This window comes from Lemur catta, chromosome 1 (genome assembly GCF_020740605.2).
Source record: "Lemur catta isolate mLemCat1 chromosome 1, mLemCat1.pri, whole genome shotgun sequence".
In the NCBI taxonomy this organism is placed as follows: Eukaryota; Metazoa; Chordata; class Mammalia; order Primates; family Lemuridae; genus Lemur; species Lemur catta.
This window is the reverse complement of record NC_059128.1, coordinates 261,034,567-261,061,222: the sequence shown is the minus strand read 5'-3', so window position 1 is coordinate 261,061,222 and position 26,656 is coordinate 261,034,567. Positions and strand designations below refer to the sequence as shown.

Below are 26,656 nucleotides of genomic sequence, written 5' to 3'. Positions count from 1 at the left end.
AGAAGGCCGGAGGCTTAAATGAGGGTCAATGTGAAATATTGTGCAAATGAGAAAAAACTTTAATTTAGATATATGGTACAAATTTTTAAAATCCAACACTCAAATGTGTCATTAAACAGCTGGAAACTCATGACACCATTGGATACTACCATTTACTCATGAATTTATTCATTTGAAAATACTTGAGTTACAACTGTGTGCTAATTAACAAGTCAAATTCTAAAATAGAAAGATTACAGTATTACACAATCACAGAACATTCCTGGGTGACAAGAAACTATCTCCAGGAACAAAAATGTTAAACAAATTTGTTCAGTGTTTTGGGAAATGAGTGGAGGTCTTAGCCCCAACCAAAGTCAGGTCTAACAAATTGTCTCTCACTTACCCTCTTCACTTCAGTGAAAATGGGTAGGAAACAGACATTGTCTGAATGCCCACTATAAGGAGTTCAATTCAGTACTTTAAGCTCACATTTAATTCTCACAAAAATACCATTAGGGGACCACAGTGATCCCATGTTACACAAGAAGAACTTAAGTCTCTTAAAAGATTGATTTATTAATAATAATGAGATCTGGGTTCCAGCCTTGATTTGTAACTATGTGACTCAGAAAATAATCTCTTAATCTTTATGTGCTTACGGCGTCCTTCTATATGAAATAAGAAAAATGGAGTCGAATTTACACAATAAATTCCCTCATTAAAGAAAAAGATTGATTACATGTGAACATGTGGACAAGCACATGTGTGACTTTAGGTGACACTTTGAAAGTTTCCAGGCCTGTGATTCTGCTAAAGGTTGACAGAATAGGAGAGAACTGGAAGCTGATGAATGTGGGGAGACCTGGCTGGACAGCTCAGCTCTGGTGAGTGAGCAGAACAGGAAAGGGTGAGAGCCACTGAGCAGAGACAGTCACATGACGGTCAGGGAAGAAGAGCTCAAGCTGTGAGAAAGGGTGAGGATGTGACATGCATGAACACAGTGAGGGAAAGGGAATCACAGACCTCTCGGCGCCATGTGACATAGTCACTGGAGTCTGGGGCAAAGAGACACAGCACAGGTTATATGTATAAGATGTACCTTGCTATGGCAAGCAATATTTAAAAAGCTGACAACGATTTTGAAGTAACTGATAGCAACAGATCATGTAAAAAGCAAGTGATACTGTACTCTAACTGAAAAGTAAAATTGCTTTAACCAGAATGTTCATATTCTGGAAAAGTTTCTCTTCAGAATTCACACACACACACACACACACACACACACACACACACACACACACACTATTGGAGTAACTAATGCAAAGAAACCAACAGGTAATGTGGCTTTGACATTGCCACAAATTTTTATTCCTCAAAAATTTATGCTGATATCATAAACTGGCTTCTATTTATTAAATGTCATTTGCTAAACTACTTTGTTTAATCATATAAAGTAAATATAGCCTAGTGTGAATTTAACATATTCTTAACATTTAGGAAAAAAAGGTTTCTCTCTAATTTTCTATCACATTAATATAAATTATATTAATTTTGTATGTTTTCCCCTGATCTATCATTAAATAAATCTTATCTCACTTTATTAGCTAGTATTCCCTTATTTAATGAGAGGGGGGCATATATGGAGAAATGGGGATAGGACACTTCATTATGGAAAATTCTATGTAAATAGAGTTGCCAACAAAAATATAGGATGCTCAGTAAAATTGGAATTTCAGATAAGCAATGAAAACAATATAATATATTGGAATACTAATATTATAAAATTATCTCTGTCTACCTAAAATTAAATTTAACTAAGTATCTCATATTTTTATTTGCTAAATCTGGCAGCCTTACATCTAAAGTCCATGCTTTGTAGTGAAACTAAGCAAAGAAAGAAGGTCTATCTTCCCTGATCCCAGCAATTATCTAGCAAATCTGAGGAAACCTGTTCTGAAGACCATCGTACTTTTCATAGCCATCGGTAAAATAATCAGCTGCTGGAAATGGGCAAGCTCATTATCCCAGCTCCCAAAATCTCTGACAAAGCCATAAAGGGAGTACTAAGAATCAAAGTAGGTGAAGATGCTATTTCCTGGAGAGCATTCAGGCTCTCATCCACCACCCAGGGAGGTGGTATGTCCTTTCTGCAGATTTGTGGGCCAGGATCAGAGCAGTGCTATAAATGCTTTATACCACTGAACTTTAGACGTCTGTGTTTCTTCCTCCCTGGAAGTTATTCTGATTTGGGAAATCATCCAATACCCTGACATAGTACTCTATCCTGCCTGAGGAAAAGAGGGGAAAAGAACAATGTTCAAAACCTCACAAACTTTTGAACACAGTTCAAAAACCTCCTGCCCACTATCTAAAATGAAAATTGGTTACAGTAAAATTACTGAAGACACTTTCACTGGATTAGCATGGCACACTGAACTTAGATTGAAAAACATTAAAATTAAACATGAAACACAGAAACTCATAATTTTTTGTGAGAAATGTTTAATGTAATAAATCTTAGCAAATAGGCATGGTGTGTATGCTTCACTCATAAGAAAATGATTGGCTTTATTAAAAAAAATTCAGAAGAAATTACAGGACTGAATTAACTTGCTGTGGCATCCCGACTGAGATGATGAACAGTTTGCCAAACTATTAGTAAATTAATTACAACATAGCCAATACCTTTCAATTTCATAAGAACTAAAATCTACATTTCTACTCCTTATCTCATTAATTGGTTTCATTAATTAAACAATTCATTTATCTATCAAATATTTAACGTTCTTATTTTTGGCACTTGGCTAGATACAAAAAAAGAATTCACATGCAAAAATGGAAATAGTCACTATGCAGAGAGTTGAGGAATAGAAATATAAACAGGATCTAGGCACACACAAGAGAAAGGAAGAGACAGAGAGAAAGACAGGAAGGAGGACAAAGAGAGATATTAAGAGATCGAGAAATTTTTCCTTGCTAAATTGCTTCAGTTCTTTGTAGATTCTGGTTATTAGCCCTTTATCAGATGTATAGCATGTGAATATTTTCTCCCATTTTGTAGGTTGTCTATTTGCTCTATTGATTGCTTTTTTTGGCTGAGTCTAAGCGTTTTAATTTAATTAAGCCCCATTTATTTATTTTTGTTTTTGCTATGATCACCCTTGGGGTCTTCTTCATAAATTTCTTGTCTATGCCAATATCTAGAAGGGTTTTTACAATATTTTCTTCTAGAATTTTTATTGTTTCATGTCTTAGATTTAGTGGGCAAAAGACATGAATAGAAGCTTTTCCAAAGAAGATAGACTAATGGTCAATAAACATATGAAAAAATGTTCAATGTCACTAATTATCAGAGAAATGCAAATAAAAGCCAAAATGAGATATCAGGCAACCCCAGAGAGAATGGCCTTTACCAGAAAGTCTCAAAACAATAGATGCTGGCATGGATGTGGAAAGAAAGGAACACGTATACACTGTTGAGACTGCAGACTACTGAAAACTCTGTGGAAAGCACTATGGAGATTCCTCAAAGAACTACAAGTAGACCTACCATTCCATCCAGTAATCCCAATACTGGGTCTTTACCCAAAAGAAAAAAAAAATCACTGTATCAAAAGAACATTTGCACTAGTATGTTTATTGCAGCACAATTCACAATCACAAAGATGTGGAATCAACCTAAGTCTCCATCAATTCATGAGTGGATTAATAAAATGTGGTATATGTATACCATGGAGTACTACTCAGACGTTAAAAAAATAAATTAATACCTTTTGCAACAATCTGGATGGAACTAGAGACTATCCTCCTTAGTGAAGTATTGCAGGAATGGGAAAACAAAGACTGTATATACTCACTATTAAATTGGAGCTAGTCAATCAGTACTCATGTACACAGATGGAAGTAAAACTCAACAGAAATCATGCAGGTGGGTGGGGGAGGAGGGGATGGGTGAAATCACACATAACAGGCACCATGTACACTATCTGGGTGATGGGCACACTTACAACTTTGACTCCAGCAGTACAAAAGCAACCCATGCAACCAAAACATATGTACCCCTGTAGTATCCTGAAATTAAAAAAAAAAATTAAGAGATTGAGAGAGAGAACCTCTCTTGGGGAATAAACATTTAAAGAATACTTTGCCACTTCTCCGTCCCTGGAATTCTGCTTATCAAACTTTTTGTAGATAAGTTGAAATGACTTAATTTTCCATATAATAGGATGTTGGTACTCTTTTTTTCAACATTACATATTTTTATTTTCTCAATAGTCTAGAGAAGTGCAATAGGAAAGGATTATGACCACTATTTTATAGATAGGCAAACTGACACTTAAGCAATTCATCATTTCACTCTATTTGCCTATATACAGTTGGGACAAGATTATTTATATTTTTAAAATAAACATTATACAAAAAGGAAAAGAATTAACTTCATACATATGAAGAGGGACTATAATTTCAGATGGAAAAAGTGAGACTTACTGTCTACCATGACCTAACAATAAAAAGAATATCTGAAATGTGGCCTATTCCAAGCAGCAAATCCAGGCAGCAATATCATGATGTTTAGAAGACAAAGGAGCAATCTCAGAAAAAACAACCACTTCCCCACATCTCCTGTGGCTGGCTCTGCCTATATAAATGCTGCAGCACTGGCATGTGTGACCTTTAAATAAATAAACAATACATTGTATCATTTAATATGTATAATGACAATAATTACATTTTATCCAACTCCTATTATCTACTAAGTGCCATGATTTTTAAATGCCACATGCATATAATCTTTTAATTCTCACAAAAATCTTGCAATACTGGTGATATAATTTTCACTTTACAGGTGAAGATCACAAAGTACTGATGAAAAGGTCAATTTTTATACTCTTGATCGCCTCAGACTTGTCCTCAATTTAGGGGTCCTAACTACTGGGCTAGAGTTCAATCTCTATATTATTGGGGAGTGAGGAATAGTCAATCACTCTGCTCTAAGTTTAACGTGCTATGTGAGACCAAGCTATTTTAAAGAAGGGGTGACCTTTTCATAGGCCTCTGAAATCATATCACAAAATGAATGATTATTAGAATAGGTGCCTATGCAGAGGCAAAATGTGAATAACATTGAGGACTTTTACAAACTGCACCCACTTCCTACCCCACGTCTCCCCCATTTTAAGACCTTAAGCAATAAAGTTCAGGGTCCTTGTTCTAAGAGGTCTTAAAACCCAGAGCAAGGAAGAGAATTATAAGCAAAGGGTCACACTAATATCATCAGAGGGGGAAAGAAAAAGAGAATCTTCTCTGAGTCCCTAGATTACGTAAGGAACAATGTTAGATGCATCCTAAATATTAGTCGCTTAATCTCAACTAGTCCTTGAGCTAAGGTTTATTACAACTTATTACTCCCATGTTTTGAAATACTTAGGACTTTAAAAATAAAAGTAATCATGACATAAAGGACTGAGAAGTACTGTTCAATATTTCTCTTTATCATTAGAAAAACATTTGCCACACTGAACTGATAAATCCCCAGTTAGGAGCAAATGTATTTGCCCTTTTAAGATAGGTTTTACAATCATATGCGATTATATTTTAAAAAGTAACAAACAGAGAAGAGTTCATTGAACTTTCATTGTGTGGATCTCCAAATTGAAACACTGGTCTAGAAAGTCTCTGGAAGCATAGCAAGGGCTGGCCAGTTGCGCTAATGAGACTGGACTTGCATTCTAAAGGAAGCAAAGTAAATCTTACTTTCAAATTTCTACTGTGAATGCCTACTGCTTTCAGGTTGGGGAGGCTTTATAAAAATGCAATTGAAATCAAATCCTTTGGTGTAGGACACATCTGTTGCAGTCCTGGGATTTACCACCTTGTATGTGGTTATAGGGAATTTACATATATAACTCCTTGATTGTGGTTCTCCCATGACTATAAGAGAGCTAATACTATTATAGTGGAACCCATCCTACCTGATGTGTTTGGGATCATTAGTAGGTGGATTAAACAGAAATATCACAGTTGATCTTTGAACAATACGGATTTGAAATGCACAGGTCCACTGACACGTGGATTTTTTCAATAAAACTTACACCAAGTGTGCCTGCCTCTCCTGCCTCCTCTTCCACCTCCTCCACCCCTGCCACCTCAGAGTCAACAAGACCAATCCCTCCCTTTCCTCCTCCTCCTCTGCTTACTCAATGTGAAGACAAGATGAAGACTTTTATGGTGACCCACTTAACACTTAATGAAAGGTGGAATATTTTTCTCTTCCTTATGATTTTTAAACAAAATTTTCTTTTCTCTAGCTTAGTTTGTTGTAAACATAGAATATAATGTTATATGCATGCAATAAAAAATATGTGTTAATCGATTGTGTTGTCAGTGAGGCTTCCAGTCAATAGTAGAATACTAGTAGCTAAGTTTTTGAGGAGTCAAAAGTTATACACAAATTTTCAACTGCACAGGGGGTCATCGCCCCTAACCTCTGTGTTGTTCAAAGGTCAATTGTAGTTAAAAAGGGAAACATAAAAACACAAGTATTTTATTTTTTTAAAAGATATAAAGGTACAATTTTCTAATTTTTCCAATATTTTTGTGTGAAGCCAAGTTCTTTCACTGAGTCTGGACCTAGTGACTATCTTTTTATGTTTCATAAACCACATTTATAATGCATGACTTTAATGAACCCACTCACTCATAAGAATATAAAGGTACTTATATAGTACACTGAGAGGGCTCAATCTATATTTTATGATTTGTCCAATAATTTATACTTAAATGTTCAAATTTAATATGACAGTGATTTTAGCTGTCCAATTTAATTGAGTCCTTACAAAGAATTAAGCTATTCTCTTTTTTCTCATCATTGTTGCATAGGTTTAGCTAATTAATTAAATTATACATGTATTATTAATTAAGTTACATAAAATTATATATTGTGCAATATTTTAAGTTTTATAGATTTACTTACACATGTATCAGTATCAACTATATAATTTTAAATTATACGTGGATGTATAGATAGATCTGTAAAAGAAGGCTTTCAATTCTATCAAAATTTACTACTGCATTAATTTCTGGCACTTCAAAAAAGTATTAAACAGTAACTCCATGCAGTTATTCTTAACCTTTTAAGGAAATCATGAAGCCCTATCAAAATCTGACAAGAGCTGCAACTTTTTCTTAGAGAAATGAACACATCCATATACACTTGAAGTAGTACAGGTATTTCAGGGGCCCAGAGACTCAACAAGTTTATCCTATGGCTCCTATTGATCCATGATCCTAAATCAAGAACATTTTTTTTTTTTTTGGCCAATGTGAGAAGGAATGTCATTGCTTTCTAATTAGGTTTGTGCTGAATTGAATGTTACAGAAAGGGTTGTATACCTCTGTAGTTTTTAATATTTTACTCATTGACTTCCTTATTTTGAATAAAGTTTTAAACTAAATCTATACTTACATAGATGCAAAAGAGACAAAAATTTAAAAACAACAAAAAACAAAACAAATATGCACTGCAAATTAATTTGACTTTTCAAAGCCATTCTTCCCCTCACAACTACACAAGTCCTCTTAACCACTCACCCCTTTCCAGATTATCTGACATTCTCAACAGATGTCCCAGCATGCCAAATGCAAGTGAGCTACTCTCTAGAATTGCACAGTCTGAAACCTTAGCTACAAGCCACATGTAGTTATTTAAATTTCAATTAACTAAAATTTAAAATCCAGTTCTTCACACTATATACATTTCAAGTGCTCAAAAGACACATGGGCTAGTGGCTATTGTTTGGGACAGTGCAGAGGAAGCATTTCCATCACTTCAGAAATTTCTAGAACACCCAATTAAGTATTTATGCTTCCATTAAGTGATTTATAAACCTGGCTGAAGTCAGTTACATTTATTCCCAAACCAGTTTATGCCAGTTGAGCTTTTGTAAAATTGCATAATTTAATGAAATATTATATAAATCATTTGAAATATGAGTATAAAAAGAGTGAGAGATGTTCTATACCTCTAAGTTGAATATTTTTGGAAAGACAATAAAATTTAGTCACCTTAAAAATGCTATAATGCTAAATGTAGGTAAAAATATTTTAAAAGATTAGAAAAAATCGGAGTAAAGAGAATTCTGCCCTTAGACATCTTTGTAGTGGATTTGCACGTAAAGATATTCATGAAACAACCAAAAATTAAAAATCATAGATGATGCATTATGAGATTTACAAAAAAAAAAAAGATGACTAAGATCTGGAATCAGCAACCCAAACACAAAAATAGTTTTTGGCTTACATAAAAATACTGGCAAATAAATTTATAAGCAAGAGTTTAATTTTGTTTAAGTGTGGGTTTGTATATATATATTAATTTTTAAGATTAATTTGTTTAAAAATCTTTGTGGATTAATTAATCAATTATTGATCCTGATTATATTAAATAGGAAGCCTTCTACAACACATAGCAAAATTGCAAATATATGCTTTTTTATTACTAGACATATAATTTTCATAATTGGTTGTGTCATTTCTGTTTTCCAAATTTAAAATCACTGGATTAAATTATATCAAAAATTTGTGGACAGGAACTTGAGCTCATTTCAGACTTATGTATAACTGGTATTTTAATTATAACACAATAAAATGCAGTTAATAACAATACCAATGTTACTTTACTCTTGAACTCTACTCAGTTGCCTATGTGTAAGACTTTATATGGAGATGAAAATGCTTGAACTCTGTGTTCACACTATTAAACCTTTGGATTTTTCTGACTTAAAAATGCTATACGTCCATCTATCTATAGCATTAATTACTTGAGAATAAGAATTATAAAAATTTTATTTTTTTGTACATTGAAGTTCAGATGCAAAAAGAAACCTAAAAGTGTATACTACTACTACTATTACTACTATATACTACCTAAAAGTATATACTACTAAGAATACTACAATTACTACTATTACTACTACATTTCTTTCATTAAAACATCAAAATAATATTGCAATTACTACTTGTTGCCTGACCAATGAATATTTTTCATTTGTCAGTTAAATTCAGGAGATATTTACATTGTCAAGGATCATACACGTCTATTTGAAATAATAGCGTCACCGTAATAGCATGTAAGAAGGTCTCTTTTTTACACACCTTAGAATGAATTGAAAGTACCATAGACATTGCAAATTATCTAGTTCAATTTTAAACAAAAATGCTGTCATCAAAAGAACATATTTATTGAAATTTTGCTTTAATATGTGATACTGTCATATCAGAAATGGAAAACTGGTTGCCCTAAGAGGTCAAATTCATACGGACTGACAGAGTCATTTGGGGATATCTGAAAGGTAAGTATGCTTTCTTTGGTCTACCACAGTCCCTATTACTTTCCCTTGTCTTAAAGTCTGGCTTATTATACTACCTGGACCCTGAGGCTATTTAAATTTATGATCCCTGCTAAACTTAAATATGCTATCTTGCATACTATCTTCCATATCTCATGGAGGGCATGGGCAATTGAATCCTGAAGATGAACTTAGTTGTGGTTACCATTTCATATTAACTTTCATTCTCCCAAGCAATAAAATGCTGAGTTGACCAATTTATAGTTTTCCTCTTTTTACTTAAGATATATCACCTACTGCTAGGCCATACTCTCCTCTCCTGGAGAAGGATTCTGGAAGGAGAAGAAAGATAGGGTGAAACTAAGAGTAAATAACTTCCTCTCTGTGCCTAGAAAAATAAGAATGCAATCATATGTGGAAAGAAATAATTGACGGGATAAAGAATTCATTTTAAATCATCTTAATTACATACCTGTCATATTTGAATCTGAAAATAAATTACTGAGGGATTTGCAGCCTTTCAGAAACAAGACCCTGTTGTCTAATTTCAATCAATTAGTTCATTAAAATTTGTTTAATGGTACATTAAAATTGAGAACTACCTAAAAATCTAATGACAGGAATCCTAAAATATTTCTTCTTGGAGAGATCATTGAACTGGATAGAAATCTGGGCTATGTCCACAACTAGTAGATTGACTTTGCCAAAATCAGTAAACCATCTTGGCCTCAGTTTGGTTATCTGAAAAATGGGCCAGATGATCTCTATCATTCTTAATAATCAATAAATCTTGGTTTTATTCTTAATTTCAATTAGCAGCATTTATTAAGTGCCTATTGAGTAAAATACACATAAATTATACAGCTTATGATCTAACTTTACTATATAAACATAAGAAGTAACTACAAATGCAGGCTAAATATGACTGGAATCAAGTGCTCTACAAGTTCACAGTGAAGAAAAACAGAATTTGGATTTAAGATGCATCAGACATAGGGGTTAAATATCTAGATATAACTCACACCTTGCACACAGCATAGAGTAAGGTTAAAAATGAGGGCATACATAAGATAATGCCAATTTAAAAGTATTAAGAACAACCATCAAACAGAATTCCCGAAAGTTGAAAGTTACATTCCTAATTTCTCTTAAATTCCAAACTTTAAAAGTTTGAAGAAGTCTACTTAAATATAGAATCGCTCCATTATATTATATGGTGTTTTTATTTTGTTTAAAAATATTTTGTTCATTTACCAAGGAGTTCTTGAATACATCGTAGAAGCTGAACATTATGGTAGGAGTTGTGAGTTTATAAAAAACAGGGATTTCTGTTCAAAAGGGCTTAGATTTACTATAAATAATACTGATCAGTTAGTTTTGTAAGTCACCTTCAAACGGTACATCATAGAATTAATCAAGACTGGCCTGTAGACCTCTTAGACACTGTCAGAATACTCCTAATACTATAATAATACATTCTAGAGAGTTTAGAAATATCTTGGATAAAAATGATCTAAAGTTCAACTCAATACGACAAAACCTATATATTTAAAATTCAATACCTATATATTTAAAATAGAGAAGCATGTACAAGAAGTACAAAGGTAATTATTCGGACATTGTAATTATTACTAACAGAAGTCAGAGAAAACTCTGTGGGAAGGAAAGTTGCAAGGGCCTTAAGGATTCAAAATTGAGACAGTCTCTCTTAGGTAATCAGTAAAGGCTTTGTAAATGAACATGATATTATCACGTTAAAAACATGATAATAACAGGTAACAGTTTTGCTTGGGCAGTAAAAATTAAAGTAAAAGATAAAACACTCTTCTGGTATGTCAGAATCTTTATGCAATGATCTTTCGCAGGCATTTCCAAAAGGTCTTTCAGGGGCCAAGTATAGGTACAGTCCAGACCAGTTTCCTCACGAGTTATTCCTATATACTTTGGCAGAGCAAGTAGGCATGGGTGGGAAATAAAGCTCAGGGTGACAGAATCCTGTATCACATCGTTTGGGTAATCTTGGAGAATCACTTGTGTTCATCAGTCAGCATTTGATAATAGGGAATAAGAGAAACTAAATGATTATTTACAGAAACCAACTCACTTATTCTAATAACCTAGTTCATGTACTGCTGGATTGTTTTCAAGAAGACTCAGTCCAATTGTCAAGTAATTTATCTGATTATCTCATAGTTACTTTGGCCAATGTAGTTCACAATATTACGAACTAATATTATGAACTAAATTGGATTTTTCTGGTGAGGCTCAATCTATTGCTTTGTACTTGGTTTTATTTTTCTTCCTTCCCTCTCTCCTTCCATCCGTCCCTTCCTTCCCACTCTAACTCCTTCCTGCCTCAACCCACCAAGCATTTAAGGTAAATCAGCCACTGTGAACACAAAGATATATCCAACTGAATACCCCAAAATATCAAAATAAATATTGGTGAAGTTAAGTATGATTTGCTGATATTTAGTCATTTCCTAAATTGTAATACTTTCCCTTTACCAGATGTGGAAACCTTAGACTACAGTAAAATTTGACCACTTAAAATTTGAAGGGAATTATTCAATCTGGATAGTTGATAATTGTTTTGCCATAGCTCCTTGTCAACCCTCTAAAGGAACAATATTTATTCTTGTTTTCTTAGACATAATTTAACTATTTCTAGATATTGTTATCAGTAGTGGTCCTAGATCTTGGTTTCTTAAAAAAATCATATCAATTTGTACATTTGTCATTTGCCATTTATTCATAAATATAGAGTAAACTGAATAGCCTCCATGGCTGGAACAGTAACATTTATTACGAATCAAAGGCAAAAGTGTAATTCTCCCGTGTAGTATTTTCACCCTACAGAGAAGTTTTGAAAATTTTCTTCATTGATGCTAACTGTATCCTCTGCCTTTCAGAATTCTTTTTGTGATTTCTGCATGACTAACATAATGAATCATAGCTACATCTTCAGCGTTCTTCAACTATTCTATAATATCTATTCATTCTACATAGTTTATAAAAGAGGCCACAATTCTATGGATTTGTTATAGTATTTTTGTGAGATTACCCTTGAACTGCACATTGTAGTTGACCTCTGTAATACCCTTTACTGTATTGCAGGGAAATAAACATTTATTGACAATAGTAACTCTATTTGGCCCATCAATAGATGCAGAAGTCATCAATTTGGCTTCTACATATATTCACTTAGTATTGGGTTACACACATATACACAAGCACACTGGAAAGGGATCTTAAGGGCAAAATATTTATGGTTTTACTTATATTTATAAACTATGTATATTATTTATATAATTATTTACCATCCTATTGTCTGTTTCTCCCACCTTTGTGATGAACTGCCACCATTAGACACAATGTTGTTTGTCTTTGATACTACTCACTTTCCTTTTTGTCTCTTCATGTCTTCTTTTTTTGGGGGGGGGTCTATATCTCCTGCCTCTTATTCATTACTTACTGTTTAGTCCTTGCAAAGATTTTCTTTCACAGAGATGAATAGTCTTTACTTTTGTATACCAGCCAAATAATTTTGCTTGAAAAAATTGGTATTTAACTTTCTAAGGATCACATGTTCTACATGTTGGGGGGATAGAAATTCCTTATTTATTACATTGTTGGCAAGTTACCTGCCTGTTCTAGGAAGCTCATCACCACATAGCCAGGATCTTAGGATTCTTAATATATATTAGTACCCCAAAATATTTTCTTGTGTATGCCCTGTTTCATGTTTAGGGTGTTAATTTAATTTAAGTTCTAATGTCAACAACAATTTAATTCTGTGACTGAAAGAAGATCTACGTAAGATAGTACCACTACGCCAATTATACCATTAACTGCTGCTACAGTTGACTGCAAGCTAATAGACTCCAAAAAGACCCATTTACTTTGTAACATAAAGCATATTTTAAGTTGCTTTTCCTTTAAACAAAAATGTGTTCCCATCCTCAAATGATACTCATTTATTATTAATTTCTTGACATGTTTCTGGTTTAGTTATTTATGCTTTATTCAAAGATACAGCTGTACAAAAATAAAAGGTAGAGGATAAGGGAAACATACAGAATACAAAAATCTGATTTTAAAAAAATCATATTATTAAATGAGACGTAAAATATAACCTTTAGCTGAAATTGATACTAAAGGGATACCAAATCATCTGGAAATAAAGGTATTTAAAATTCAACAGAAATATACATTACCTAAACTTTGGATTTTTACTGTAATGAACTAATTAGTAAAAATGAATTTGCTCTATTCTCTTTATTCTAGAGAAAAGTATTTCCAAATTTTAAGTTGTATATCTAGGATGAATGACACATATATTACTGATGAAGAGCAGTCTGGGAATGAAATTTAAGCAACTTTAGGACCAGTAAACAAAACTCAGATATTTGACCATTATTGTAATTCATTCAAATATTCAATAGAAACTCATCACAGAGTGAGGTCTTATACTCCATGCATGCATCCAATAAATATTTGGTGCCTATTACGTGTAAGGCATTGCGGGGGATACAATGAAAAATAAAACATGGACTTTGCCCTCAAGGGGCTTACAGTCTAGTATGGAAAAAATAAACAAGCACATAAATAGCCATAACATCAGGTAGAAAGTGATGTGTCATAAGAAAAAATCAGATAATGTGATGTGGGAGTTATTAACACTAGCAGACATTTTTTGTTATAGTGTCTAAGTAGCCAATATAAATCAACCAATGATTAGGCTGAAAATTAAGTGCCAAATTTTGTGAATTTATAGATGAAACAAGCTTTAATATTAATGCAGTTTTTCACTATCCACCAGTTCTTAAAAATTCTTGAACATGGAGTAACAACCCATTAGAAATACCATTTTGCCATTGTTCATAAGTAGATGCAAATGGAATAATCTAACATTTAGGGCTGAAACTATTATTTAAATGAAATAATAAAGGCTCAGATCTATGATCCAAAATACTCATGACACATTACCTTCTTGCACAGAAAGAAATTGGCTCAGTCAGATTAAAGTGATGAAGAATTCCTCGATGGCTCAAGTGTGCTCCAAGGAAAGCTAGAAGGTTGTACAGTTAACTCCCAGGGTGTAACTCTAAACCATACAACCTACTACCTCAACCCGGATGCACACAGCTTCCAATGTTGCTTCAAACTCCTTATCATATCTTCAGTCAGCTCCTCCAAATATGGCGGCCATACACCTAAGGGCTTGGCAAGGATGTAGATACGATATTCTAGCATTTTATCAAAAAACTTAAAATATGTCTCATAGAACTATCCTAACCTCTTGGGTTTCCAGCATGGGTCATACAAAATGTCTTCTGACATCTCTCCTGCCATACTTCTACTAGCAATTAATAATATTAAAAGTCAGTAGCATTCAGCCTCGTTTTTCAGGAGAAATAGCCTCAGTAGTAATATATAAATCCAGTTATAGCCTTTCATTTTCTTACTGAAGTTGATGAGGTACACTAATCACTATAGAGTGCACTGAAGTTTCTGAACAGGATCTATTCAGATCTTGGTCCAACCCCTGCTAAAAAAAATTCAACTTTCTTAAGCAATTTACTGCACTTGGAATCAAAGGTGAATGGCCGTGCTATAAATGCTTCCAAGTGGTCAGCAATTGAAGCCTGCCTCATAAGACAGATGACAATTAAAATATACATGAAAAACAAAGGAAAATATAATTACTTCAAGAGTATATATAATCAGCTGGAGTTTTACAGGAATTTATTGAAATATTACTGAGCAGCAGCATGCATAGCATTTTGTCAGATCACCACACTGACACAGACCCATAGAAGCGAGCTTGTGCGGTCCACTTTACCACAAGATCGGATCTACGGGTTTATGCCAATGGGCAACATCTCACATGGGCTCCCTATTCTTGCAGAATTTGTTGTAAATATCTGATGCAATTATGAGACAAAAATGATAATATTGATTCTTTATTATAAATGTTTTAAATTCTGGACTCTAAGGATCTATATTTCCCATAAAAGGCCTTCCTAAACATTCTAAATGAACTGCAAATTTATATGCACGAGAATTTTAAAAGTAGTTTATTGAAAGTTTTTCACAGATTGCTTTTGTTTTAATAGTGAGTATTTTGGAATTAAACTATTCTAATTAATGATGAGTTTTAAAAGAAAACAAAAGAATCCATACATGCATTATGAATTATGTAATTGCGAGGCATGAATGTAGTATTATGAGCCTATAATTAAAACCAAATTAACTATTAAGTTAATTGTGTGTGAGTTAGTCTGTGCTTATTTTAATTTTTATAAAACCTTAGTGGTTTCAAGGAATTGGTAACATTATAATTTTCTCATAAAATAAGTGAGATCTTGTTCACTAAGTAGAAAACACAGGAAATTATTATAAGGCTTAAATATATACATATGTGTCTGTAGTTGGAATGATACTATATTTAGATGAGTTAATATCAGAAAACTAAAATCAATGACACATAAATGATGGCATCATTACTACCAGTCCGCACTAACATTTATACTCCAGATGTATTGCATGAAAGAGGATATCTTTTTTCTTAAACAAAATATATTTAAATTTATTAATTATAAAAGATATACTTAAAATATATTCCTATGTACAGCTTTGATCTGGTCAACAGGTTGGACAAAAATAAATCGTTACTAAAAAAATTTTTAAACCATCAGACAACAAGCAAACACACAAATGAGTAAACATAAAGCCAGCCACATACACCTTTTTAAAAAGGTTTTAAACTCAACTGCAACAAAATCATAAGTTGTACAATCACGAATTATTTCACTCATATCTATAATCATTTAGCATTTCTTAATTATATCTTCATTGTGAAAAATAATACTACTTCATACTAATTACTCAGTATTTTCCATGTTTCGAAATAAATAAAATGTCTCTTAAAGGCTTTATATAATTTGTTCTATATACTTTTTCACCATTATTTATTTTTAAATTGTTTTAATACTTATTAAAAACCTATAGTAAATAATGAACAATTATGCATTCAGTTTTAGTGAAATATTTCAACATATATTTATAAATTTAAATGTGAAATGAAAGGCAACATTGGTTTTAGGTTTTGTCATAACTGTAACAATCTATGTTTTAGTTTCATTGTCTTATTAGGTCATGTCAAAAAGATAAAAAAGCATAACTTTATTTCCCTCCCCCAGATTTCACTTCCTTTTATATGGCACAACAAACAAAAAAAAAAGACAGTTTTTCTTTTTCCTAAATAGCTTTCTATTCACCCGTATTGCACCTATGTCATATGTATGGATATACAGGTATATACTCAAAGGGATGCAAACTGTACATTGATCACAAACTCGGGCAAAATTTTTCACAAAAACAGGTAATATAAATTCTCAAATGAAAACCATCAAGGAAAATTCCACCAGCTAGATTCATAAAGAATATGAAATGAATTATAGCTAAACACAGTCAAAAGAATTTTGTTTTCCTTTAAACATATTAAATATTAATTGCTTTTTTGTTTTTTATTTTTACCTGAGATGATTTTCTCCTATGATCCCTTTCTTCACTTTTCATATCCATTTTAAGTTTTTCCCTAAAACAACCACAAAAGGAGAAATATGAGACAACTGCTGCCTAGGAGGAGCATCTGAGTGGATGGTGGGAATGAGAGTTGATGATCGAGAAGAAAACACAATATCAAAATGGGCAAAACCGTTTAAAGTATTAAAAAAAAAAAAAGCTTGGAAGACTCATAGGGCCCCACCCAAGGCTACTCATATGACATATAAAGTGGTTTCATAGTTTGCATTTATGCGTTCATTTTGGTTGGTGTTGTTTTCACAGTAACAATTTTGAAAGTGAAAGAACGATGGCTGTTAAAGAAGCGACCAGGTTTTGCACAATGAAGTAGTGAAAGCTGAAAAGAGATTTGGATTTGGCATGGAGCTTAATAAGATAATTAAGAGTGTAGAGATTAATGGCACCTAAAAATAACATTTAAAATAATGTTTTTAAACTTAAGGATCTTGAAATATGGAAACAGGTTTATCAATATTAATTAAGCCTGTGAAAGTTGGCGTTCCATTAGCTGAGGCGGCATGGAAGAACAAGAGCTATTTTGTAAATAATTAGTGAACAATAACCAATAAACCTGATAAAATGTTTTATTTGAATATTATCATTATTTAAGGTTTTTGTAATTTCCCATAATTCTTCATAGAACAGCAAAAATGAAGGCAGAATTCATCAGTTCCATAAAATTTCTCATTGTTTAACCTATATATTTTTAATATAATAAAATATGATTTTAAAAGCATAACAGATTATATAAAGTTTACTTTTTCATTGAAAATATTATAGCATCATTTTTTAATATGTATATTGTAAGCTTCATTGATATATGCCATATTTTTCAAAAGCATTATTTCTTTTTAAACAATTTTTACACATGTTTAAAAATATTTTTTATCAAAATTAAAATAGGTGGAATGCTTATGCTAATCCTTTCACATTGAACCAAGCAAAACTGGGTTTTGTTATAAAATGCTTAAATTGCTTAGCAATTTGCTTCTACAAACAGACAAAATAATTATAATGCAATGCATTTATTTGCTAAGCCAATACATTGCTTTGAACTTAAAACAAGTTTGTATGTACTTTTTCCACTAAAATACTTAATAGATATTTCCAATGCTCTTTGTAACTGCTCTAGGACAAATACTTCTTTTAAAATGTATTTTAAAAGAGAGTATTATTGTGGAACAAGCTTCTTTTCTATTAGCAACTGAGAACATGATCTTTTCATTCCTATTCCTGCTCTACTGAAATCCTTGTAAATAATTTAAATATAGCTTCCCCCAAACAACTTTACTTACCAAAAGTTTAAAGCATATTCTAATATGACCCTTTTCTAGAAGTTCAAAAAGTTTCTTCTTCCACATTTCAAATTATGAATCACATGAAAAATTTACTTTCTTTACCAAGTAGGTATAAACACTCACTTTTCTTAGATAGCAAAATTAATACTGGACACAAAAAGCACAGATAACACAGTAATGTCTTCCCAAAACTTCAGTGTGTAACAGAAATAAAAACAGGTACCGTCTTTTTCATAGAAATTTTTCTATTTTCACTTAAGTTTCTATTCTAATCAGGATTAGAGCAAGAGAGGAAAAGGAAAAAGTTAATAAGAGTAAAGTGGGTGATGAGTTAAATAAAAGCAAACTGAAAGTTCAAGGATCCCCTTTTACATAACAGTAGGCTTTACAAGAAACAACAACAAAAAAGTTATACCTGATATGAAAGGTGCGATTTCACCAAGTGCAATATATTGCTAATTATGCCATATTGTTTGAAATAATAAAAATAAAGAAGGCTCATTTGGTTATGTTGCCTTAAAAAGCTGCTTTACAAAGCCCGATGTCTCTGTAGTTATACAAGCCAATGTTTGCTTTTTTTGGTTTGTTTTGGTTTGGATTTTTGTTTGTTTGTTTTTGTTTTTGTTTTTGAGCAGGAGCGTCTCATTTTTTTCAGCACTCTTGCATGTAGTAGGACAAACTCAGATTTTTTTCTTCAGGGCTCCTGTTATTTCTCAGAAAAGAAGGACCAGGGTGCTTGTCTTCTTTTTCTTCCTTCTCGGTATTCCAGGCACAAAGCACTGCGCAGAAGCTGCACCAATCCTTGCCGTCACTGGCAGCAGAATGGTAGAAGGTGGGAGAGACCAGGAATCCTTCCAGGCTGTGCTGACTTTAGAAATGAGGATTGCACACGTTTGTCTCCTGAACCAAAGGGGTGAAAAGGCAGGGTGCCAGTTTGCTACACTGCTGCAATGCAATGATCTCATGCTCACTGCTGCTGTCGTCCTGTTTGCCCAGTTCAAATGCCTGTTCATTATAAACCAAAAAAAAAAAAAAAAAAAAAGACCCAACTACTTGGATTCTTCAGCAAGCAGAAAGGGTATTAACATTAAAAAAAAATCAGCAGTCAGAGAAAGCAAAAGAACAAAAAACAAAAACAAAAACAAAAAGCACATACAATTTTAGGATTCACTTGTTATGCCTCAATATTCTGTTATTATTTTCCTTTTTTTTTTTTCTATTTAGAGATAAGCAGCAGAATTTATCAGGCGTGAAAGGGACAGCCTCCTGGTGGCCTGCCAAAAAACCCAGAATAAAGGCGAAGTTGTGCTTCAAAGCTCAGTCGCTTGCTGAGTCTGGCTAAAGTCAAGTATTAAGATCCACCATTTTCTGAGCCATGCTAGAAAAGAAGAAAAAAGTCAGGACGGTTGCTGCTTTCCAAGTCTCTGTTGGCACCATCACAAAATCTCAGTCGTAAGGTCACATGATTCTCTGCCAAATGTAGAGTGCATTCCCATCAACCATTCTGCTGATACTGCGAAGGCAGCTATTGTCTCGTTTAGACCCAAAGTTCAGCCCACTCTTCATTGAATTAGCTGAAAAACGCATCACCTTTGGGGGCTGGGAGTCATGGAAACGTCTACCTGGCAAGCTGCCCACTTTTTCTGCCCATCAACCAGAGATGGAATTGTGCTGCCTAACGCAATGATGACTTGGAATGTGAAGAGTCGTCCAAAGTGAATCTGTTTCTTGCAACGCCTGTTTCGTTTGCACAGAAAACTCTGGCTTCTTGTAGTTAAGAGGGAAAAAAAAAATCTTTCCTACCAAATGTAGCAAATAAAGGTCTGAACATGCCTACTCTGCAACTTTATTTCTTAACACACCCAAATGGTTCTCAAATGAAAAGACTGAATGCCCTGCAAGTTTTCTGAGTTAAAGGCACCCTTCGTCTGTCTCCTTTTCCTCAAAGTGAATGCAACAAACCCAGAACATTTGTTTTAGACTTTCACTTTAAGATTTAAAAAAATCTCTGAATTTTCTTCTTGATTTTTATTACTTTCTGATTTTATCTGGCTCCCATTTTGTACCTTATGGCCACAATATCCTCTAGCAACAGTGGGGATGCAGTATTGCTGCAATCTCCAACAAAGTGGTCCCCTGAGAAAGCCAGTTGTCTCTTCCACCACACAAAACCCTTCCTTGGGTCCTGTGATAATCTTCGTCAGTACCTAGCACAGCTGTTGTGCAAGTTTGCTGAGATTGACACACGTGAGAAGTGCTCTATTTCTTCACTGGCTACAGTTTGCCTGTGTGGAATGAAAGATGCAGGGACTATATAAACAGCTCTTAGATAATAAAATGAAATGGTTCCCCCTCCCCAATGAATTTCCATTCTAGTGGGTAACAAAAGTTCCCATGTACAAACATTTCCATACTTTCTAACAAAAGTAGACTGAATTAAATCTTTCACAATTTCCTTAAGCAGAATCTAAAGCCAAGCATGAAAGCAAGCATCATTAATATCGAAATCAAACATACTGAGTAGCACTAAAAAGAACCATGTCCTGCTACACCATTAAAAAAAGTTGCAATATTGGAGGACCTTTATCTAAAGTATAATTATGTCTGCAAAAAAAATTGAAATTATATTCTGTGCCTTACCAAAATGATAGATTAATATTACCCCTCCCCATGTATAAACACATTACACAATACATTACAAAGATTTTAAAAGATATTCAAATTATGACTTGCCTAACAAAAGGAAATCATGCATCCCAAAAAAGTAAAAAAAGGCTCAAGGATCTAGGAAAGATATCCTAAAATGGTTAATGGCCATTTTGGTGCCATGTCCTTCAGATGACTTTTTTTAGGACCAATAGGAGGGAATTTGCACATAAACATGTGCACACACACGCACGCGCACACACGGGAACCCTCAGGTTGTCCCCCTTATTTGTAATTCAAAACGTACACAATTCTAAACCATAAGGCAAAAACTACATATGTTGAAATTAAAATTGCTTTTTCCTAGATTGCAAAAATCTAGACAAATTCTACGGGTGTCTTAAGTACATGCTTGAAGAGTGTTTGGTGGGGAATTAAGAACAGCAGAGACATATGTCCTACGGTTCAGAGCAGCAAGAATAGAGTAGATAACCCACTTATGGAAATGAAAATTTAAATTTCTAGTTCTCATTCACCTATTCGGCAGATATTTATTAAGTGCTAGTACGTGGTAGGTCTTATGATAGGCACAGGGGAACACCAATGAACCAAATGGAAATGACTCCCATATCATTTGATAAGGACTTCAAAGTGAGAAAAACTCACCACCAAACAGAAGTGTTTCTGGTCCTAAAAGAGACAAACCTGTCAAGAAAAAAATACTGGTAGAAACTGGAAAGTGGAAGTGAAATGGATGTTAAAAAATAAATTACAAATGGAGATATTTTTCTCTGACTGAAGTTTTCCCATTTTAATGCTAAATTCACTAATTTTTTTTATATTTCTGTTTAACTTCTTTAAAGAATCTAATGTAAAAATGGTATGCTGTCCTCCCAATGAAAACAACAACAACAAAAAAAAAAAAAGAAAAAGGAGACTTTTGTTTCTAGGAAGATTGGGTAGACATAGCTGCTTCTAATTCTCCTGCTAGGTAAAATTAAAATCCCTAGACACTACATATAAGTCAAATGTAAGGAGACTCTGAAAGGTAGATAGAAGATGACAAACTAGCTTGGGACTGCAGGACCCAAGGAATGACACAAATTTTCTTTTTACTTTATCCATCCAAAATTTGAAGATAAAGAAGGCTGAAACTCAGAAACGCCAACTGGTGCAGTCAAAAAAATGTCCCCACAAAAGCCTGTTTTCTCTAGCCAATGGTCCAAGAAAGGAGCAGCCTAGAAAGAAACAGAAACTATCAGGACAATACCATTTTACTCTAGCCAAACACCATGAAAAGAACTGTGGTCCCATCCCCACCAATCCCTGCAAAGACTGAGTGGGGAGCCTAGACATTGACCCTTGACAGGCTAAAACAAGGTGCTATAACACCCTTTCCTTCCACCCTCCAGAGCAGTGTAAGACAAGTCTGAGTAGGGAGCTAAGAGCTTCATCCCTGTGCGGGGTAGCAAGGTTCCTCCCCCGACCCACAAGCAGTGTCAGTGGAGACTACATGGGGAGCCTGAACTTCTAAATAAACCCAACAATAATGAAGCATTCTTCTTCCTCCCTGCTGAAGTGATGATGTCAGAGGAGGCCTAGTAGAGATCCAGGATGTGAGAAACTGCCCAGCAGTATAAAGGCCGCCCTGCAGTCCCTCAACTTCTAAGGCACTGGTGGAGGCCACAATGGGAATAGCAAACCACTCTGCCCTTCCTAGCCAGGGAGGTATCAGTGAGGGCTACTTGGGAGCAGGAACACAGGAGCAGGAGTTACTTCTATCTGTATGTGCAGTGACAGGTGGCACCCCCTGCTTCCTCTGTCAGAGTGGTGTAGGAGAAAGCCAGCTGAAACAGAAGGTTTAAGTAAGAACCAGAGTCTCATACATAATATCTAAAATGCCCAGGTTTCAATTGAAAATAATTTGTTATACAAAGCAGAAGCAAGATCTCAAACTGAATTTTAGAAAGACTATTAGTGAATGTGAACATCAAGATGACAAAAATTTTAAAGCAGTCATCATGAAGATGCTTTAATGAGCAATTATGTACATGGTTGAAACAAACAAAAAAAAAGTTGTAGCAAAGAAATAGAAGATACAAAGAATAACCAGATGGAAATATTAAAACTGAAAAATATAATAACTGAAATTAAAAAAAAACTCAATGGATATACTCAACAGAAGAATGGAGAGGGCAGAGGAAAGAATCAATGAGCTGGAAAATAGAATGATAGAAATTACCCAATCTGAACAACAGAGAGAAAATACATTTTAACAACAACAAAAAAAAGGAAAACAGAGATTTAGGCAACCATGGACCTATAACAAAAGATAAAACATTTGTCTTTGTGTTACTAGAGTCTGAGAAAGAGAGAAGAGGGTAAGGCTTAAGATGTACTCAAAGAAATAATGGCTGGAAACTTCTCAAATTTAGCAAAAGACATACAGATTCAAGAAGCTGAGCAAAGCACAAATAAGATGACCCCAAAGAAATTCACAATGAAACACATCATAGTTAAACATATAAAAACTAAGGACAGAAGAAATCTTGAAAGGAGCAAGAAAACAACATAATCTTACCGATCAGGGAAAAATGACTGGGGCAGTGAGTTTCTCATCAGAAACCATGGAGGTCAGAGGGAAGGAACACAACAACATTTTCAATTGCTAAAAGAAAAGAATGATCAGCCCAGAATTTTATACCCATAATAAATATCCTTTTGGAATGAAGGGAAATTAAGACATTGTCAGATGAAAAACACTAAGAGAATGTATGTGTTACCAGTAGACCTACCTACCCTGACAGAATAGCTGAGGAAATTATCTAAACAGAAAGAAAATGATAAAAGAAGGAAACTTAAAACTTTAGAAAGGGAGAAAGAATTCAGTAAACACAAATATGGGTAAATATAATAGATTTTCCTTATCTGAAGTTTTCTAAGTTATGTTTGATTGTGGAAACAAAAATATAGCACTGTCTGACATGGTTCTAAATGTATACAGAGGAGATATTTAAGACAAGTATATTATAAATGGGTAAGAGTAAAGGTACGAAAAGGTAGATAAAGTTTCTATACCTCATTTGAACTGGTAAAATAAAGATACCAGTAGACTGTGATAAGTTATATATATGTAATATAACACATAAACAACCACTAAAAAACTACACAAAGAAATGCACTAAAAAATACCAGATACATCAAAATTCTAAAAATTCCAAAGTTTGTTCAAGTAACCCACAGGAAGGCAGGAGAAAGAAATTGGAAAGATAAAAAAAACACAGAAAACAAAAGAACAAAATGGCAGTCTTAATCCATAAAACTAAATTATTGAATGAAATGTAAATTGTCTGAATACACCAATGAAATGGCATAGATTTGCATAGTGAAATAAAAATCATGGCCCAATTATATGCTGTCTACAATGAACTCAATTTAAATATAACAATATAAACAGGTTGAAAGTTAAAGGCTACAGAAATATATATCAGGCAATCATTAATCAAAAGAAAGTGGGAGTGTCTTTCTTAATACCAAATAAAATGGACTTCCAAGGAAAGAATTACCAGAGAGAGAGGTAGACATCATAGCATAATAAAAGGACTAATCCAGCAAAAACCATAGCATCCGTGAATGTGTATGCACCAAACAAAAGAGCTGCAAAATATGTAAAAACTAGTAAAATAGAAAAGAAAAATAGACAAGTGCACAATTACAGTTGTATACTTCAAGACACCTATCTTAACAATTGACATAACAACTAAACAGAAAATTAGTAAGGATATAGAAGTCAAGAAATCATCAATCAACAGGATCTAATAGATATTTATATAACATATCACCCAACGGCAGCAGAATACACATTCTTTTCAAGTGCCCACAAACATTCCAAGATAGGCCACATCCTGACACAAAGCCAGTCTGAACAAGTTAAAAATAACTGAAATCATCATTGTGTTTTCTGACCACAATGCAATCAAACTAGAAATTAATAACAGAAAGATAACAGGAAAATCTCTAAACACTTGTACACTAATCAACACACTTCTAAATAATTTATGTGTCAAAGATGAAGCTTCAAGTGGAAAAAAAATACATTGGAGAGAATGAAAATCAAAATACAGTGTATCACAATTTTTAGGACACAGCTACAGCAGTGCTCAGAGGGAAATTAATAAAATTAAAATGTACTAGAAAACACGTTAAAGTCTCAAATCTATAATCAAAGCTCCAAACTTAAAAGAATAAGAACAGCAAAATTGACCTAAAGGAGAAAGGAAAGGAAATAAGAGCATAAATAAGCAAAATCAAAAATAGAAAAATAATAGATAAAATCAATAAAACAATGAGTTGATTCTTTGAAAAGATTGATAAAATTGGTAAACTTCCAGCACAAATGACAAATTTAAAAACAATACAAATTATCAATATCAGAAATCAAACGGGATATCACTACAGATACTGCAAATGTCAAAAGATAATAAGGGAAACCCTACAAACCACACTAAATACATACATTGGACTGCTTAGATGAAATGGACCAATTCTTCAAAAACACAAATTACCACAACTCACCCAACATGAATTATATTACTTAAATAGCCCTATACCTATTAAGAAAATTGAATATGTAAATTAACAGTCTCTCAAAAAGAAATCTCCAGGCCCAGATGGTTTCACTGGATAATTCCAACAAATACTGAAAGAAGATATAACACCAATTCTACACAATCTTTTTGAGAACCTAGAAGATGAGGGAACACGTCCCAATTAATTTTGTAAAGTCAATATTACCCTGATACCTAAACCAGACAAGGAAGCACAAAAAGAGAAAACCATAGAACAGTATCTCTCATGAATATAGAAATAAAATTCCATAACAAAATATTAATAGCAGCAAACAGAATTCAGCAATATATAAAAGGAATTATACACAATGACCAGGTGAGGTTTATTCCAGGGACACAAGGCCAGTTCATTGTTTAAAAAATGAATGTAATCTGCCATATCAACAGGCTAAAGAAGAAAAGTCACATGGCAATATCAATTGATGCAGGAAATCATTTGACAAAATTCAGCACCTATTCATGACTAAAAATTCTCAGACAACTGGGAAGTGGAGGGGAGCTTCCTCAATTTGATAAAGATCTAAAAAAAAACCTCTATAGATAGCATTATAGTTAATGATAAAAGACTAAATAGTTTTCCCCTAAGATCAGCAACAAGGCAAGGATGCCCTCTCTCACCATACTTATAAACATTGTGCAGGAGGCTCTAGGTAGGGCAATAAAAAGAAAAAAGAAAAGAAAAGTTAAAAATGCAATACCATTTAGAACCACTCAAATAAATGAACTAGTTAGGTGTAGATATAAAAAAAAAGAGCATGTACAAGACTTCTATGTTGAAAACTACAAAATGCTGATGAGAAACCTGAGAAACCTGATATCTGGAGAGAGATACCATGTTTACAGATTGCAAGACTCAACATAGTAAATATGTAAGTTCTCTCCAAATTGATATACAAGTTTAATGAGATTTCTATCAAAATCTCAGGAAGATTTTTTATAGATATAGATAAAATTACTCTAAATTATATATGAGAATGTGAGAGAATGAGAATAACTGAAATAATTTGGGGGAAAGCAGAATAACGTGGGAGGAATTATTTGATTTCAAGACTAATAAATTAGTATATTATAGCATACAATAACATACTAATATTAGGGATAATATTACATGTACTACAATAGTAATAATAAATATTGTTCGGTTCTAATCAAGACTGTGGTATTT

General features: G+C 33.4%; 1 long non-coding RNA gene across 4 annotated transcripts in view; it reads right to left on the bottom strand.

Moving 5' to 3' along the window:
* Window positions 1-26,656, bottom strand: part of LOC123630648 — a 274,507-nt gene that overhangs the window by 156,577 nt on the left and 91,274 nt on the right. For all 4 annotated transcript variants that reach the window (XR_006732729.1, XR_006732730.1, XR_006732727.1 and 1 more), the window contains exon 3: window positions 16,872-16,932. This is a non-coding gene — a long non-coding RNA (uncharacterized LOC123630648). The remainder of the gene's footprint in view (window positions 1-16,871; window positions 16,933-26,656) is intronic.